Source organism: Dermacentor variabilis, chromosome 11, assembly GCF_050947875.1.
Source record: "Dermacentor variabilis isolate Ectoservices chromosome 11, ASM5094787v1, whole genome shotgun sequence".
NCBI classification, from domain to species: domain Eukaryota; kingdom Metazoa; phylum Arthropoda; class Arachnida; order Ixodida; family Ixodidae; genus Dermacentor; species Dermacentor variabilis.
This window is the reverse complement of record NC_134578.1, coordinates 21,636,850-21,656,063: the sequence shown is the minus strand read 5'-3', so window position 1 is coordinate 21,656,063 and position 19,214 is coordinate 21,636,850. Positions and strand designations below refer to the sequence as shown.

Sequence of the window (19,214 nt, the reverse complement as noted above, 5' to 3'; positions counted from 1 at the left end):
ACCCAAGGTGTACTCGACTATCATTGCAGCTGACTGTAGGCGTGCTGGCTTGACTGCTGGCCATTCACTCGTTTTGGTCTGGCGCCTGTCAATAGAAGCTTCAGGTTTTTTGTGTCATTATCACAGACTGCAAGTGGCCTACGAAACTTCTTTTCTGCACCGCCGATTTGCCACAGCTGATAGTGGTCCTTGTGCACGATGCTTGTGAATCAATTCGATTGTGGTGTCTTCATGTATTAGTGTGAACAGCGTAGCAGTCACCGAATGAAGTTTTCGGTGAAAGTTAGCAGTTGCACGCAACGTTGTGGCGCCATTTCGCTTTCGGTTCACAGAAACCAAATCATAGAAAGCTGCAATGCACCCGTTTGCTTCCACATAATCTATCATATTGTTCTTGAATGTAGCTTCGCAGCCGAGATGACGCCTACTAATTTTGCAGCACCCTGACACTGAATCTCGCACACTTGCAAATCATTTGCGAAGTTCATGCATTTGCAGTGTGCTCGTGAAAGCTCCCTGCAGTCCTAATGAAAAGCTGAAAAAGAATAATCCTTAGCTGATTCACTGGCACCGTCTGAAGCCGCTACTGCTATTGAGTCGAAAGTGGTGTCTTTTGGAATGTTCAGATGAATGTTCAGTGTTGAGGTTTGCCTGTCTATGGGCATCTATGAGGCTGCTGTGTAGCATGATCGTGGTTGTTCTACTGTAGGTGACAGCAAATTCAAGTGCTGAAAGCTGTGTCATTTGTCTCAGCTTGTCTAATCAATAAAGAAACTGGTTACATGTAGTTCAGTAATGTGGAAAGTTGGGCTAGTTGGTGATTAATCATCATACCTTTCTGGTGAAGCTGCACACTGACACGGACACAGTGAAGACACACAAGAAAAGACAACACTCGCTGCACTCGCAACCATTTTACTTCAGAACACATACTTCATATTTATATGCCTGCGCACCCTCAGGCGTCGAAGAAAATCAAGGCAAGATTGAGGGCATTTTTAAAAAAATTGTTTGCTCGTGCATACTCGGGCGTCAGAGATATGGCACCTATCTATCATGGTGTGCAATCCTATCATATTTGTTGCAACCACAACAGAAATTTTTATTACACATTGTTTTCATTTTCTTTCTTTTCTTTTAGTGTACTTTTTAGTGCTTTCTTTTGGTGCCTTTTTGGAAGTACACTAAAAGAAAAGAAAAAAAAATTTGTAATAAAAATGTTTGTTGGGGGTGCAACAAACAAGATAGGATTGCTCACCATGATAGATAGGTGCCATATCTTTGACGCCCGAGTATGCGCGGGCAAATGATTTTTTAAAAAATGCCTTCAATCTTGCCTTGATTTTCTTTGACACTTGAGGGTGCGCAGGTATATAAATATGAAGTATGTGTTCTGAAATAAAATACTTCCGAGTGCAGCGAGTGTCGTCTTTTCTTGTGTGTCTTCACTGTGTCCGTGCGCTGTTTCACCAGAAAGGTATGATGGTTGCATGTGTTTGGTTACTTAAAAAGGTAACTTAATTCCAGTCGGTTACCTAGTGACAAAGTAATCTAACAATTAGAAAACCAGAAAAAATGTCAATAATTTTGAATAAGGAATTACATGCGATTCGTTACCTACAATTCCGATTAGGATTACTCTCACTATGACCGTTGTAATTTCTACGATAGGATGGGCCCTATACAGTCAGACCACGTTATACCACAGTTTCATCGGTCACGAAAATAGCTTCGTTATATCCGATATTCATTATAAGTTACACATGTATATCGGCGGGGAAAAGATCACGATCGGATCTATGCGAAAGAAACGCAAGCGGGGTCCCTCCGACAGGCCAGCAAAGGGTCTCCTGATGGCCTGTCGGCATCATGTCATGCCGATACAACACATGGGATCAACGATACATTACATACATGCACTTAGCGCCACTGCGAAGACGAAACTGTGTGATCGGTTGCGCGGGATCAGTGCGTTGACTTGCTGACGGCGGTACGACCAAGCCCTTGTGCCGCCGACAGACTTTTCGCATATGGAGGGGACCGCACGTGGATCTGCACTCTGCTACTATAAGTCCATCGGTCGAGGGTGTGCGCAACCTTACGCTCGACCCTACGAGTGCAAATGTATTGATGGAGAGCTTCCAGCGACGGCTTATGGGCAGCCATTCCGCCGGCCGCACTGTTCAGGCTGCTAAGGCTAATCAGCTCCGCGTCTTTGAGTCTGCAACCAAAGCTGCGGTTTTATGCCTAGCCGACATAGCGGCAACCTTGTTCAAGGCCACCATGTCAGCGCTGCCCAAAGTTTTGCTTATTGCCTTGGTGTATATGGCGATGCCGCAGGGTAGTCCGAATAATCGCGCAGGTCTGAAAATTCGTGTGTGGAAAGCTGGTCGGCGACTGTATTACAGAGCTTTTGCTGTCAGAACATATGTTTTGAGGCACGTCCAAACAAAAAGAATTGCCTTCACTTTAACCGGAACCATTTTGGATCCAGCATTTTCGATTTCGTTATAGGGGAGTACTCCAATCAATTCTAACATGACGAATGGAATTTTGCGTTCTTTATATCCCATGATTCGTTATGTTTGTGTTCGATATATTTAGTTTCGGCTGTACTAAAAAAATGACGCAACCCTGTTGGAAACAAGCATGCTGAACCAACTTCTGCACTTGAACCTCGACTGTGCCCTTTGTGTCGTGAAAGTGGCGCGGTTTCTCTCCCGACGACGGGGTATGCACAGGCGCAGATGGGAGAGGGTGGCAAGTCAGCAAGTGAGCCCAAGTTCGCAAGCTAGCTAGGAAGAGAAATGTGCGACAGCCATTGTTTGTGCATTTTGTTTACGTACTTCCCTTGAGGCCTACTTGCAGCTGGATTCTTTGGTTGTACTTGAACGCTTCTTGCATCCTATGCTCGGCACTGTTCGCATTCGCTCAGTTTGGTCCGTGTCATTTTCCGTTACGTGGAAACCACATGGATTCACAATGTCACTTATTAATGGATCATTTCTTTAGCTCTTTTAAGAGAGTGACGAGCTCTCGCGAACCGAAGGTCCTTTATGTGTAAGTGTAGAGCATTAGTCTGCAGGATGGAAACAATTGATACCCGCTACTCCGCCGCCCTTGCCGCTGCTTACGGGTGTCCCCTTTGAAGCGGGACGGGAACAAATGGTCACCTAGTCTGCTTGATTTAATCAAGTTTTTCTACGTCTATTGCTGTTTAGCGTTCTACCTATCCGATCTTGATCGTAACGTTCGTATTTAAAACCTCTATCACTATACCGTACTATACACCTACGCTTGCAATGAATCCGACACTGCCAATCTCTTCCCTGCTTTACTTTTTTTTTTCTACTGACGCACTAACCGTCTATTACTTATCTCGACTGCTGACCAGTTAATTATTCCGTCTTCTTTGAATCCCAACGCTTCTGGAAGATGGACACTACCTGCGGGTGGCTGTTTGTTTCGTAACCATCGCCGACGAACAGTCGCATGGGCGAGGCCTACGACACACAGTGGCCAAATCCTTATTTGCACATCTCGCACCCGAGACGGTGCGTCTCAACAGAATTCTGCGCGTGTCGATTAGTCCGACTTTCGCCTTCAAGTCACGCGCGTTTCCGGCGTCGGTCGTCGGCAGTCGTTTGTTTACGTTTGTCACATTAACAGAGCTCGACTGCATATCAGGCGCGCATGAAACCTACCAGCGCTTTTGGACGTTCGCTTCGGCGCCTGCGGGACTGCCATAGTTCGTTTTGCGTCGATATCGCCGCCATCGCGGTCACGCTCGCGTTCACTGCCCGTGCCGCGACGCCGGCGCGACGGCTGGACGACCGCGACCTCGAACTTCTTCAAGAAGCTGCAATGTAACATCAACTCCGTCTCGCGAACATCCGTGCAGCACGGCAGCGAGGGCTGTGCAGGGCTCGCGTCAGCCAATCAGCCGCCCGCGTGTTGCGTAGAACGGGACGGACGCGGTATCGCCCATTGTATGGCACTAATCCTTCCGTGAAAGGCTGCCCGTCATTCGGTCGGCGTCGCCCCGGTGGCCAATCAGAGGAGGAGGAGCCTTTCTGGTTCTCTTTTCTCGTTGGCTGACGCGATCCGTAGCTTTGGCTGCACTGCACGGAAGTGGCGAGACTGGCCAGACGTAGTCGATTGCGCTCCACTGCAGCGGCAGCAGCAGCAACAGTGGCGGCGCGACATTGCAACACTGCAAAACAAGCCGACCGTCTTACTAATTCCGTACAGTGCAGCGACATCCGCGGCTAAGGCGTCAGCCAACCAGAAAGCAGAACCAGAAGGGCTCTTCCATCGTCCGCCTTTATCACGACGCTGATTGGGAACGCCACGTAAGGATCGGTGGCGCACATTGGGCGAGACCTCGTGCACCGTTTCGAACACGTAGTCGGCTGTCGTTACTGACTGGTTTGCGCGTGCTCTAAGCTTGGCCGCAGTGCACGCAAGTTGTACGCATGCATCGTCCGGTGGCCACCAGCCAAAGGAACGACCCCCGCCGCTGCACTGGTGACGGGTAGGCGTTCTAATATGTTTGCGGACAGCGGCGTGCCCTCACGCACGAGAGACGCGGCGTTTGATAAGCGAACTTTAAAGTAAAAAAAAAAAAACACGGAATTAAAACAGAAAACACGCATCCTCTCTCGCCCTTGGCAGTCACTCGGCATGCAAGCGCCGGTCTCCGCTGCTCCCGGTTCAGCGATGAAAGCGTCGTCGCCTCAGCCACCGTCGAACCTGCCGCGTCGTTCCTTTCTCTTTTCTTCCTCTCCGTAGTGCGTGTGCCCACTGATCATTACCCTTACTCTCCCCTCTCTCCCTCTCTCAATATTTTCTTTTATTCGTTTGCAACACCCGAGGTGTTTCGTTTCTGTCCGGTCCGCTCCCGTCAAATCACATCCGCTTCACGACGGTGTGAGGCCGCATTAAAGCGGCAGCGCAACGCGTCCGTTTGCGGCACCTCGCCCCGCCGAGATTGGAAGAAGCGGCGAAGCCGGGTGACAGCCGCCGCCGCCGTCGCCCTCCGGCGTTCACTCGTTACCCTTCCCGACCATGGCGCGCCGCAAGCAGAGCAGGGTGCGCTACCAGGTCGCCGTGGATCTGAGCGGGGTAAGTGGCTTTCTCGTCGCTCTGCAGAAAAAAGTTATCCGGAGGCGAGCGCGCGATATACTGCAAGTGGCCGGAATCGGGGGTGGGAGGGGGGGGGGGCAGGGAGGGGAAGGCTTGGTTGTTGGTTGTCCCGGCGACGTAAATACGTGTCACGTTGATCGGTTGTGGAGGGTGACCGTGGAGCTTTGATTAAAACCACTCTCCCCACCTCTCGTGAGTGTCACGGTGCGAGGAAAGTGGGCGAGGCGGGGCGTGGGGGGGGGGGGGAGGGGGTGAAGAGCCCGTCGTGCTGAAACCGTTGCTGCGACCTCCGGTGCGCGTTTCCGTTATTACGAAGGAAAGCGCCGGTGCGGCTTCGCGCATGCGCAATCCGTAGCATTTTTTTTTTTATAGCGTCGAGATCGCGGCTGCTATGTATGCATCGCCAACGGCATAGCACGCCCCCCCCCCCCCCCTTTCGCGAGACTTCACAGGTTCGATGCATTGGCGTTGGTAGCGCGCGATTGCGCTTCGCGCGGGAGGAACTGCGACGCGTTTTTTATGCAGTTGCGGTCCTTAAACGCATCGCGCCATACGGTGTTTGTCGGTGGCGGTGACCGAATTAAGCGGGAACGCTTGCGTCAACGCCGGCGCGTTGTGCGCGTGACAGGGTGACGTGTGCACGAAGCACGCCTGCGACGCTTGGAAGCACGTGCCGTTCGCGACGTCAGAGCGTGTGGCAGTGGCTCAGCGCTGCCGGAGCGAGGTCGCGGGTTCGATCCACGTCCTGTAAATCGTGCTTGGCGCATCAGTTGGCCACAGTATACGTAATCGTTCGGCTACGTGTGCCCGAGGTACAATACGCGCGCTCGATTCTGCATTTTTATTTTCATTTTTCTCTCTTTCCGAATGCGCTGTAACTGGAACGCGCGTACAGCTAGCGAATATACGCTGTAGCACACACACACACACACACAATTTTTGCGCATGCACAGTTGGCGTCAGAAGTTAACGGGCCACGATATCCATAGGAACAACGTGAACGTTTCTGCAGCCTGCCTGTAATAATTTAGACCTGCAATGCGTAATAGCACGTGCTACCGACACAGCCGTGTACTGCTTTATTGGCTGCAGCCAAAAAGGGGGAAAGAAAGCGCGGAGTATCGCAACATCCTCGCCCTCCCCCCGCCTCGATATCTGCAGCCTCTAAATTTTTGACGCCAACTTTACGCGCAGGCTTAAACATGCGCACTTATACGCGCACACCAGACTCATGGCGGCGGGCCAGGCCCCTCTAAATGTAGTCTCTCTGCACTGCCCCCCCCCCCCCCCCCGCAGGCAGTGCAGGTATATATCGTTCCATGGCCCATGGCTTTCGCTTAATGCGCTGGGCATCAATTACAGGTCGCCTGTATGTACCGTACCACTTGTGCTTTTATGCCCTCTCCTCCTCGTGCGCTCGTGACCTCCCTATCCGTCGCTCACATCGCCGGCGGCTATGTACACACGGCGCATTACCTCTGCGTCGCCGCGTTCTTATCCTTCTATAGTTGCTTCGATATCGCCGTTACACCCACTCGACCCCCCCCCCCCCCCTCCTTCCTCCGGAGACGTTACGGGTCCCTGCCGAAGGCGTTTCTCGATTTCACGCGTGGCAGGAGGTGTACGCCAGTGAACAACCTATCGCTGCTTGGGCGCGTATTTATTCGTCTGTATGAACTGCATGGGCAAACGCCCGGGAATTTCCGCGCCCCCCCCCACCCCCCTTTCTTTTTTCGCTGCAACGGCAGCAACAGCAGCAACGGACTGCGTAGAGGCAGTCGGAAAATCGTCGCTGTGCGGCGCTGCTTTTCGCGTCTCCGGGCCTCTTTTTGACGCGCCGTATAGCGCGTCCGCGTTTGTGCGTACGCGCGCGTGCATGTGTGCATTCGCTCACGACGAACGCTTCCGTCACGATCCCTCTCGCTGGATCCTTTCGCGTTATTCGGACGAGCGCGTCGACTCCTCGCTAAGACTGCGGGTGTGTGTTTGTGTGTGTATACATATAGGCGCGGACTTCTTGGATTCACCAAGTTGTGCTTTGCGTGTCGGAAAGAAAAAATTGTATGTGCGCGCTTTTACGGCGCGCGAAGCCTCTTTGATCTCGCCGCCTGTCTCGCCGAAAGAAAGCCATCGTGTGTGTAACCTTTTTAACCGTTACTGCCGCGGCTGGCTCTTTTGAACCCCCCCTCCCCCCCCCCCCTTGTGCGCGCCTGAGGAACTGCGTATTGTCGGCGCGTTCGGGAAGTTCCTTTTGTCCGCACGTGGTCTGCGGTTGATTCTCGGATGTACGGAAGTGCGAAGGCTCGGTGCGAAACCGAACTCTCTCTCGAGATAGGGAGCTCGTGTGCGTGTGTGTGGTGACTTCATATCGCGTTCCCGGTTGCTTGTGCTCGAACGAAGTGTCTTCGACTGTGCTGCCTTCTGGTGCGATGGAGTGACTATGTCCTCGTAAGGTCGCCATCGCTTCTTAACGCGCGCGACCGTCGCGCCGCCCTGGTGGTGAAGCTCTGAGTGCACGGTGAGTTTGTGCCCGACGTTCGAGTAGCAAGGTTGGCTGTATACCTGAAAGGTTTATATATATATATATATATATATATATATATATATATTATATATATATATATATATATATATATATAGTGTGTGTGTGTGTGTGTTCAGTGCAACTGGCTATGGCTTACTCCGGTCCACGGTCAGCTGCACTTCGCTCCTCGAAGAAGCAGGACGTGCAGACGTGCATGTGTCGAGTGAGGTCCTGGCAACACTTATCGACGTGGTCAACGCGGTTTCAATCATCGATATGGAACCTCAAGGAGGTGCGGCGTAATGTTATATAACGCATTCCTGTCGCATTCACCGCTAAATCTCCTCTTAATTTCTCTTTTGCACCCCAGTTCGATAACTGCTAGTTGAAGGGGCCGTCGGTTTCTGGTCATTGCGGACGCGGCTGGCCAGTGGCCGCGCCAAATGCAAGCGCAGCCCAAGGCAACGCTTATATACCCGACACCCTCTGCAAACCATTCCACATGCATGGGACAATACAAGCGCCGCGGAGGCCGCTTCTCGGCTGTAGCTGCGGCTATGGTCTTTCTTCTTCGTTCGTTGTCTCGTTTATTCGCCATTACCGCTCTTTGCTAACTCCTTGCTGCGAGTGCCGCTATAGCCAACTCTTCCGACCGCAAAGCGTGGGAACTTGCAGCGAAGCCGCATTGGCAACCGCACCGCTTTCGGATCCGCTTGTGGGAACGTATGCACCGAAGGGCCCATTTTCCCACTTAGGTATAGAACGTGGCGGTCTGCAGTTCTCACTGTTGCGCGATTGCTAGCGCGGATGTTGCTGGCGTACCCGCAGTCTTGCCTCGACTGTCATTTTCTTTCTTTTCGAGATGTTTGAAAGCGCACCTATACTGCGCGTTCGCTGCTGCTTATTTTCGCTACATGTTATTCGGTCGATTTAAGTCTCAACCGACCCGCCGAGCGGTGTAGCTATAAGCGGTTGTGGCCATGCGCTGCTGACCGCAAGGTCGCGTCTTCGATTCCGGCCACATTCCTATTCGGGCGCAGTGCAAGAACAGTTCGTGTATACACGCACACGCAGTGTCTTCGGATGATGATGATGGGGATTGATGCTGATTACGAGGCGTGAGATCGTGGTTTTGGCACGTGAAACCGCAGAATCTTCATTTTTGAAGTCTCTATGTCACCGTACGAAGGCAGGCCAGGATCTCCAGGAGATCCTGGCCTCCGCCACGCGAGTCCATCCGATTTCGAAACGATGGCAGCGGAGGCTCGTTGCATATAGCGCTGTGCTGCTGGGTACGAGCTCGTCGGTTCGAAGGTCGTGGGTTCGAGCCCGCTACTACGGCAATATCCCATAGCCAACAGTGAACTACCTATCCATCGACAAACGCGCGTTGAAATGATAGGCTTCACAGCCGTGGAACGCTACTAGTTTAACGAGCTCATCCTGCTGCGAATGTGTCTGTATTTACAGTGACTTGCATTTGTTGTTTGGTCATTTGGTGCGGGTCGCTTAGTGTGCGGCATGCGAGGTAGCAATTCTCGCCGTTCGTAGGCGCCGGAGCCCTACGCTTCTCGTCTCGGAAACCACGCGCGTACTTCTCGCTTGTGTCGCCAGGTGAAGCAGCGTGTCCTGAAATAAACGCGAGAGAGAAGCATGGTTGCCGCAGGACGTTAGCACGCACCGACGCGCCACGCATTTTCGGCGACCACGCGTGCAGGCTTCGCGGCGGCGACGCTAGGTGGCGCCGAGTGGTCTTGTAAAGCGCGAAAAAGGAGTCCCACTGTATAGTTAACGCCCTGTTCGTAACTCGTTTCTACGGTGGCGGTACGTTGTGTGGCTATACTAATTCAGTGCTAAACGCATTACCATCGACACTCATCGTGAGATGTCTGGTGCCAGTTTTTGACATTATTCCTCCGTGTGCGACAATCAGTAACCGGTTAAAACCGAACGAAGGAAACCTCGACAACGAGGACAGAGGAAGCGTAATGAAAATTAGCATTACGTTTTAATAAAATTTTAAAAATGATATGCAAAATGGAAATCAAAGTGGATGTCCACATTTCATTTCCGTTTTGCTTATAATTTCTGCATCTCATTTAAGCATAGCAGGTGTTGCATGCTTTCACTCGCTTCATTGCCTGCTTGCTGCATTTCGTTGATGCTATCAGAAAAAAAAAAAAAAAAGAAACGAGCCTTCAATTCTGCTTTTCGCTCGTCCAGTAGCAGGAAGCATGCTCCGCTACTTACCTTGAACCCTGCTAGCCTTATGACATATCTTACTACCTATGCTCCATCTGGCACTTTGTCGCTCTTGACTTCGGTTTCCTTGGCACGCGATGCGTCATACTCTAAACCGACCACCGGTCGCCTGTTAGTTTCTGTATTCATTCGTTTCTCGTTATAGTTCAGCGACACCGCTTTCCTTGCTTCATTCCGCTAATTGTGCGTCCAGTGAAAGTGCCAATTACTCCAGTCGCACCCGCCGTGGTAGCTTAGCGGCTATGGTGTGTTGCGCCGTTTAGCGCGAGGTCGCGGGATCAAATTGTCGCGGCAGCGGCGGTCGCATTTTGATGGGGGCAAAATGCAAAAAACGCTCGCGTACAGTGGATTGGATGCACGTTAACCCCCCCGCCCCCCCCCCCCAAGTGGTCAAAATTAATCCGGAGCCCACCATGGGCTACGACGTTCCTCGTAATCAAATCGTGTTTATTTTTTTATTTTTACGTGGAACTCCACGGAATTAAATTTAATTTATCTGGTCGTCGAACGCAAAAGCTCGGCGACGCCGCATTCTCGTATTTACGGCAGTGGGAACCTGCCCCGTAATGATGTGTCGGCGGTCCGCGCTCGTGATTACAAATGTTTGCTATACGGGCTTGTTCGTCACGAAGGTGACTGGTGATGTCACTAATTGATTGGAGAAGCCAGTTCTGACAAGTGTGTGTGCCGCTTGAGTCGGAAACCGACATGGGAGTTATACAGCTTTCAGGGGCGCAGCCTTGCAGCAGGCCACCGCGTCACGTGGTCTGCTCACGCTTGTTTGCTGCGTCGCTTACTGCTGATTGCATGGGCCATACCTCGCGACTCTCTTCGATCAAAGAGGCGCGTTTTATGCTCCCGCAGGAGCGAAACAAAAATGTACACCCGGCCACAAAAGTCTCGATCGACGTTCGGACGCAATTACGAAGCTATATGTTTGTATCGGCTGTACAATGAATAGCCGTGGAGTTCGCAATACAGAGTTCAATGTGTCCAGATTGACTTTGTAAGGGCAAAAGGCACGAGCATTGCAAGGCGGTTTCTTGCATCGCAGGTTTATCCGTTCGCTTCTCCTTCACGCAAGCAGTAGAACGCGTGCTGCCACGCATACATGGCACTCGCGCCACCGCAGACCTTTCTTTTTTCTACTTTTCTACTTTTCTTTTTCTGGTTTCTTTGTCTACTTTCCTTTTTTTTTACGTTTCGTTTTTTTTTTTCGCGAAGTCGCCAACGCCTATGTGCTACTTGGCATTCACGGCGTTGCGTATTCGACTATTTCGCCAGCCATTGCTGCGCTGCATTGCAATAAATGCGCTTTCTTTTTCCCACGTGCATTTCTATTCCACTTCCTCCTCCTCCTCCCTGTGGACGCGTTCGCCGTATCTTGTACTGCGCACGTGTTACACACTCTATAGAAGACACTGAGAAAAAGGGAATAGACAGGACCAGCGCTGTCTATGAAACGGTCGTGTTTGCATGCGCGTGACAGAAAAATAAACGATAAGTATAGATTGAAGGGGCGCTGCACATCAGCTCGGGTGATCAGTTGACGGCCAACTCATCGGTGCACTCGTCTATTTCATCAATCAGTTGACGTCCAGTGCTTACTTTTTCTTTATTTTTTCATACATGAATACGAGCTCCAGCAACCAGCTTCTGCGTGCAAGATGCGGTGCCAGTTTGGCCCGTTAGTTATCTGGCGCGCTATTCCAGGCTTCGCAATGCGCATCACGTTGATTCCTTAAAAAAAAAAAAAACTCGATTTTTTATTATTATTTATTTATTTTTTATTGTCATATCCTTTCCGCATCGCTCGGTCGCTGCATATCTTATATGCAATGCGAAAACAAGCCCATCGTCCCGTCCAAGCGTCCGTCTGGATTTTTATTGTCTATTTTTCTCTAGTGAGACGTTCGGTTCTCGCACGGAGAAAGTTGTTTTCGTCCCGGCCCGGTGGTTTTTCGCAAGTTGCACACCCCATGACGACGCCTTCCACTGCTCGCACGTATCCCTTTATTCGCACCGCGCGTACGTGTTCCAGCATGTTTGTTTGCTCTGGCGTCGAGTCCCATGCAAAACGTGTCGGCGTTCCAAAGGAGACGCCCGGGAAATCCCCGATCTTATTTATACGAATGCAAAGGGTTGAGAGGGCTGTAGTGTGACGGTGGAAGGGGGTGGTCCACTTTTTTTCCCCACGACGCGGCTGTGTCTTTCCCATTGCATCCGTGCACTGCAGTGAAGCGAGATGCAGCGGTGCATGCCTTGTTGGGACCCCCCTTTCGCTGGACGATTACTGTGCTGACGTTCTTTTCTTCGGGCGTGGAGGATTCTGTATAGGCGTGCAGAGCAAACGTGACGGACTGATTTGAAATTAGGGTAGTGTTTCTTGTTTTTTTTTTTCCATAAGGGGAGTTCTAAAGCAAGTGGACCGGCACGGGTTACCGGAAATGGGTGGTGTTTCGAATGCTTTTGCTTTGCCGTTTCCTCTACCGACTGACTTTACTGTTGCTATACTTGTTTGCTGTGCTTTTATGCAAGCAAACAGACTTTGTCAGTAGGGCAAAGTAAAAAAGAAACAGCAAGAAGGAAAAAGGAAAAGTTCTCGAGGAAAACTTATACTCAATCTCACAAGTCATTTGCAGCACTGTGGAAACTGCAGGGCTTTTTAGTCAATAGGAAGGCCGAATGCCCCCACCTCCCAAGCCCCAGAGATTGACGTGTTCATACGTACCGCATCGTCTGACCAGGGCCGCAGTAATTAGCGGTAAATGGCATGCATGCGGAAAAGTCCGAACATCTCGGATGTTAGGACTTTTTTTTTGTCCCCGACATTCAATACAGGCTGACTGGGCGTTTTGTCGGATGGACGGAGGCGCAAACGTGAGCGACCTGCAGGATGCTGCCAGCCAGTGACGCAGAGCTAATATAACAGTAGCCAAGTGAATTCTACTTTGCTGCTGGCGCAAATTTTCGGCAGCGGCGTGATCGTGAACACGTTGTACTTTTTTAATGTTTCAGAAATTCTACATTTGGTTACCGCAATATTGCCTCTGTGTGTGGCTGTCGAGCTCTGCGCCACCAGGTGGCTGCACCATGCAGGCCGCTCACGTTTACGTCCTCCGCCCATCCATCAAAACGCCCAGGTCACCTGCGTTTACCGGATTACTGGGCACGCTCGGCGCTGCGACAGAACTTTCGCAACACACGCTGCCTTGGATAGCTCTCGCTGGGGATCCACGGCCAGGAAGCTAGCAGAGAGGTTGGAGAGGCCTCGCCCACGCTGGCTCCAAGACAACCGGAAGTAGACGACACGGCGTCACGTCATGACGCAGAGCCAATGAAGGCGGAGCCTAGCTTCCGTCGCTCGGAGACCGAATTGAGACGAAAAACATTGGCTACGGAGGAGGGTAACTTGCAATTGTCCGTAGCTCTCTTAATATGTGACGCATCCTCGATCATCCTCGAAATCATCCTGGGAAAGTTTAATGCCGATTTATTTTTGACGAGGATCGAAGCTCTCCGCGCATGATAGGGTTGTCACTGCAACGACATTTTTGACGGACTCGGAACTTGTCTGCCAGATGTCTCATAATGGCCGGGTGTTGTATGCGTGATGATAAAGCTAAAAGAAAAAGGAACTGTGATGCCGTCCGTTAATTGGCATTGCCTTTTAAGATGAGCTGACGTTCAGCACTGTCGAAGTCTTCCTTTCGTCGCTTTCCCCCTCATCAGTTAACGAATCGTGAAACGCTCAAGAATGCAGCATTCCGTTCCGCTGCCGGCAGCACCGTAACACACGCTCTCAAGTTTTCCTCTTGCGCTACACCTCCGAGCTCTCCCACGTGTGACGTCGTGCTGAGTGCGCATGCCGGGATTTCGATGGCGACGCTCGCAAAGCAGCTTCACGCTAACCGCGAAGAGACGGCAGTTAGCGTTGTCCGGCCGTAATCTATTCTAGGAGTTTTCAGCTGCGAGGCGGGAATAAATCTTTCCCGATACGTGTTCAGCCTAAGTTGGTTGTGCATAGGGTTCCTGGAATGTACCGACCAGTCGAGCCGACGCCTCGGAATGTTCGCGTTCGAGACGAGCCAAGGTTCATTAAAGCGGCCTTGTTGCGAAGAGGGTGTGATCGATTGCAATCGTGTCTGCAGTCGTAAAAGTGCAGCAGTGCTCTGCAGCAGCCCACGGGTGCAGACCTTCGCTGTCGGGGGTCCTTGTTTCATCAGATTCGAAAAAGAAACAAAAAGCAAAAGAAAAAGCAGTACGTGTATTGGCAACGGAACGCGCCGCCGAACCGAATGCGGGATGCGAGGCACGAATTTGGATTGCAGCCGTTAGCTTTTGCGCAGTGCAACACGTATCGGCGATGTAGAATTGATTGCGGGCGCCTTTGCGACCCTCGTCGATGTGCTCCGGGTTTTCAGAAGCCGCGCTTCGTATGAAGCGATAAATGAGGAGGCACCGACTAACCAGCTGGAAACGTTGCAAACACTCCAGTGTGTCGCTGTCGTATAGAGGACGGAATGAACTACGAAGAACCGTTTTGACGCGACGCGATTGAAGCCAGACGGGTCGGCCCAACACGTGATCGTCGCGTCAGAGTGCGCGGTAGGTTTTAGTGCTCCCGCTCCGCAGGCCTTGCCATATACGGCATGACAGCCGAACAAATTTAATGCTCATCGAATAAAAACTACAGGGAACCAAACGTTCTCGGTCAAAGGACCGAGTCTCAGTGGTCACGTGTTGGGCCGACACTGCGAGGAAGAAAAGCGAAGGGAATGGCTTCACGGGGAGTTCGCAGGCCAAGGCCAGCTGCGTGACGTGATTTGCTCCTTCCGTGACGTAACATACTCCCTCCCACACACACGCGCACACGCACACACACACAGTTTATTTCCTTCTTCCGTGGTCGCCGTAATAACAGTCGGCAATTTGTCCCTCTCGCTATATCGACGCCCATTTTCGTCGCTGCGCGGCTGTTGGAATATTTTACGGTCAACATTTCCAGACCTTCAGGAGCGTATTACGACAACGTCCCTTCCTCCCGACGAGCCACGTTGCAAAATCGCACTAATGATGCTGCCACTTCTGAAACGACAGCACGAGCGTGTGCGTTTACAAAGCGGGTAGCATGGTTGAGCCACACGCGCTTGGTAGTGCATGGATGAAAAGCTCCAGGGAAGGTGGCCAGCCTGAACCAAATTTTTTTAAAAAGATTTCTGTTTGATTGCAAAGCGAAAAAAAAAATCCCGACATTTCGCGGTTTAGTTCCGGTTCGCGCAAGAATCCCGTTTTCCTTTGCTTTCTCTCTTTTCTTATATATATTTATTTTTTTGGGGGGGAGGGGTTCAGTTTCAGTTCGTTGCCCTCGATGCAGCGCATCTTTACCAATACGTAATTAGCCAGAAACGAGTTTACGGGATCGAGTTTGCACGAGGCTGGTGCTGGAATCTTACGGTGACATAGCTCGCCGCCCGTCTGTCGTATTTTCCCCCTCTTTATCGGCTTACCAAGCGTCTTGTGCTAACAGCAACCGTCTTTCGCTATCGCAGAAGCGTAGTTTACTGACGCAACTTAATATATTGAGCGCCCCACTGAGGCCGTGTAGCTGTAGTGCATAGAAGGCCCGTACTTCGCGCTGCTGCTTCTGCGTCGTGCTGACGGCTGTATGAATGGAACTGCCTTGAGCGACACACCTGGAGTGCTTCTCCTTCTTTCAACGGAAAATGCAGGGCGTGGTGAGGTGTGAGTCGCTCTAATGATTCTCGGACAGAATAGGGCAACGTGCTTTATACAGCTTTGTGCAGACGGACCTCGCGCATTGTGAGGACGTGGTTGGAACTTCCTGCATGGTATGGCTGTAAGTGCTCCATTGGCTCGTGTCCAACTCTGGCCTTCGAAGGGCAAGCTCTGTGTTTGTAAACAAACAGGCGTGGTATAAAAGGCGAAGAGATTGGGAGACCGTGCGTTCACGCTTGTGTTGTGGTGCGCTGGCCGTTCGCTGTTTCGAACAGATTCCCGTTGGATAGCAAGTTATACGCGTACATGCCACCTGAGCGTTTCGCGCCTTTTATGCTTCAGAGAAAGCTTTCGAATTATATGAAGAAAAAAGAAACAATATTCTTTGCGAGGTAGCTTTCGTATAACCCCTTTGAATTTAATCGGCGAAGTAGCAAATAGGGGCGACATTTTGTTTTTCTTAGCTAGGGCCACGGAGTAAGAAATTTAGGAGGTGAAACTCCCGTCAGCGCGAGCGAGCGCGGGCGACCAGATAAGGTCACAATTGCTGTATGCGCCGACGGGGCCGTATACAGTGGCGGCGCCATGCGGCGCGTCGTAGAAGCCGCAGCAAAAAAAAAAAAAAAGTGCAGCGCCCGGGCAGGCGGCTCCAGCGCGCTGTCAACGGCGGTGATTTCTTTCCAGGCCGCCAGGCGCCGCCAGCGCGATAACGGCTCCGCGGGCATGTGACTTTTTCTGGTCGCCGCAAACAGCGGAGCTCCTAAATGTTTCTTGCTCCGTGGCTAGGGCGCATAGACTCCTACGAGAATTGTTGACGGCGAAGGGTTAATCGACTGACCCGAGAAAATTCACGAGAGTAACTCAAGCTTGTCGGCACGCATATCCGCGGGCCCCCGCTTCAGGTGTGTTATGATCTCACAAAGCGCAGGATGAGTTAGAGGCACTTTGAACAACTGTGGCTTGGAACTATGAAATTGAGTCACTTTTAGCGTATATGCCAAACAGGGTGAAGGCGAAAGCCTCCGTGCTCGAGACTTTCATTAGATTACTTGACATTCTCATTCGAATGCGCTGTTAAGGCCAGAATACATGGAGCGAACTTTCACGACGAAGTTCGGGCGGCAGAAAATCTGCCACGCCGCGACGCCGTATGTTCGTCGGGCTGCGCTACATGGAGCGAAGACACGGCGGCCGCCGCCGGTGAGTCGCTGCGTTGTTATCGGCGTGGCTAGGCAGTTTAATTCGCGCTAAGCCACTACTTCAAATATAGACGAGGCAAATGCGCTGTAGTGAAACACATAAAACAAAAAAAAAACAACTTTAACGCTTAACTATTAACTTTAACTTTAACTATTATCGCTTTTGAATTGCGGAACACCCTAAAAACGCGTAATATTTTGTTTAGAAATGATTTCTAATGTTTTTTATGTGTTTGAGACATTCATGTGCCGATGTAGTTTAAAGAAAGCGGCGATGCTATGCGTTGTGTCAACACTGGGCGGGTAAACAACTTTCGCCTTTGTAACTCCGCGGCTCTGTTCTGTGGCTCAACGCGCGCGCGGCCGAAGCAAGCAGACCCGAATGTAGCGCACGTGAGCTTGTCTAACCATGGCTGTTATTAACTTAGTAACCGCTTTGGATGCCATGAATACGAAAAGCGGGAGACCGGCGTGAACGATAGAGCGGGATCGGGATACACGGACAAGCGGGGAAGCCTAGCCGGAAGTCGGGGCGGATAGTGAGACCTGATTGGCTCGCTTTGGGGCGCCGCTCGTTTGCCGCTTCCGGTATCGTCGCCGCCCGACGAACTTTTCTGCGCCAGCTGGATCGGCGGCGAACGACGTTTTCTTCGCCGCCGCGCGTCGCGCGTACGCCGCCGGGCGTCAAACGCCGACTATTCGTCGCATATTCGCTCCATGTATTCTGGCCTTTACTTCTTATTTTCTCCCACCAAAAGTCGTGGGTTCGAGTGCCTGAATTAACGCTAGCTTAATTAACGTTGCCTTTTTTGGCGTGATGAGCGGCATCGGAGCCAGCTGTGCAAGAAAACGACGATGACGACGAACGCTCGAGCAGTGGCATCAGTACGTGTGTGCGCGCGCGTGAGGCGAGCTCACGTGACGTCCTGTACCGCACGCTGCGTTTTGCTCAGACCATCGGGGGTATATGAGCCACTTGAGGATTTTTCGCCTTAATAAATGCTCCACTTCTCTGTGGCAGTTCCTCCCGTCAGCAGGCGCTACGTTCCAGCGATGAGGGCCTTCGCTTTCGTGAAGAAGTTTGTCGAGTCTCGGCAAAATCAAATGGCGCGAATGGAACGCGTTGTTTTGCGGCTTGAAGTGAAGCTGAAGTTCCGCTTGAGTCATGACAAATTTTGTGATAGTTTGTATAAAGGTAGCTAATAGGGCAACGTTGCAGGCGGATCCTAGCAAAGTTCACGCCTTCCGGAGTCCTCCAATACGGCGTGCCTCATAATCAGAAAGTGGTTTTGGCGCGTTAAACCCCATAATTTTTTTGTTAATGTTCACGCCCTCCTCCTTTTCCTCCTCCCCCAACCCCTTTACCATTTTTGGCACTTGCGATGTTTGCGCAACTGAAGATTACCAACTCGCTTGGCGTCACCTCGGGTGGCAAAACGTTTCATTGGAAATAACGAATCAGACGGGTGAATAGAGAACCTACAAGCATCCCTCATACCTGGGCTGGTTTGCCAATGGCCGAAGTGAGGTAGCCAATTATTGTATCACTTCGCCCCCGCCCCCACCCCGACCCGTTGCCAAATTCCCACGCATTCGGAGACGGCCGGCGACGAGGTGACGCTGAGCATGCGAACGCCGATCTTGACAGAACTGCACGTCCTTGGAAAAAAAAAAAAAAGAAAAGAAAGGTTGTGCGCGTTGTGTAGCGCATACACGCGGTGTTGTCATGTGGGCACAACTTGAGGGCCTTCTGCCAGCAGATTGACGACACGCATACATACATACATAAACTTGCATAAGCCAGTTGAAGGAATGGCCGTATATATATATATATATATATATATATATATATATATATATATATATATATATATATATATATATATATATATATATATATATATATATATATATATATATATATATATACACACACACGGCCATTCCTTCAACTGGCTTATAGGTGACATGCGCTCCCGGAACTCGCCCTGCCGCTCGATCGCATTGGCAGCTCGTGTTTGAAAGCTCGCGGCAGGCGTTTTGTAAGGCCTCTGCGGCTCTTAATTTTACACAGGAATTACAGAGCGACACACGCTGTATTGTGTTGTTGCGTAAAAAAAAAAAAACCGCGAGGAAGGGACAGGCGCGTAGTGTTTTTCATGGTCACACACCGCAGGAACTGACCAACAGCCTCGCGTGACGCCGAAGGCCGCCGCGGAAGTGCGGCCCTCTTAAGTCTTATTTTGTTGGGTATTTTTTTGCCATCGCTTTAAGTAGGAATTGAAGGTCCCGTGGTCTTGTGGTCTACAGCGATTTCTTTGGTCTTAATGATGCCCTCCGCGCGC

At 51.1% G+C, this 19,214-nt stretch overlaps 1 protein-coding gene across 7 annotated transcripts in view; it reads left to right on the top strand.

Annotated features, from left to right (window-relative positions):
* Window positions 1–19,214, top strand: part of LOC142563919 (uncharacterized) — a 253,141-nt gene that overhangs the window by 145,704 nt on the left and 88,223 nt on the right. The window lies entirely within an intron of this gene.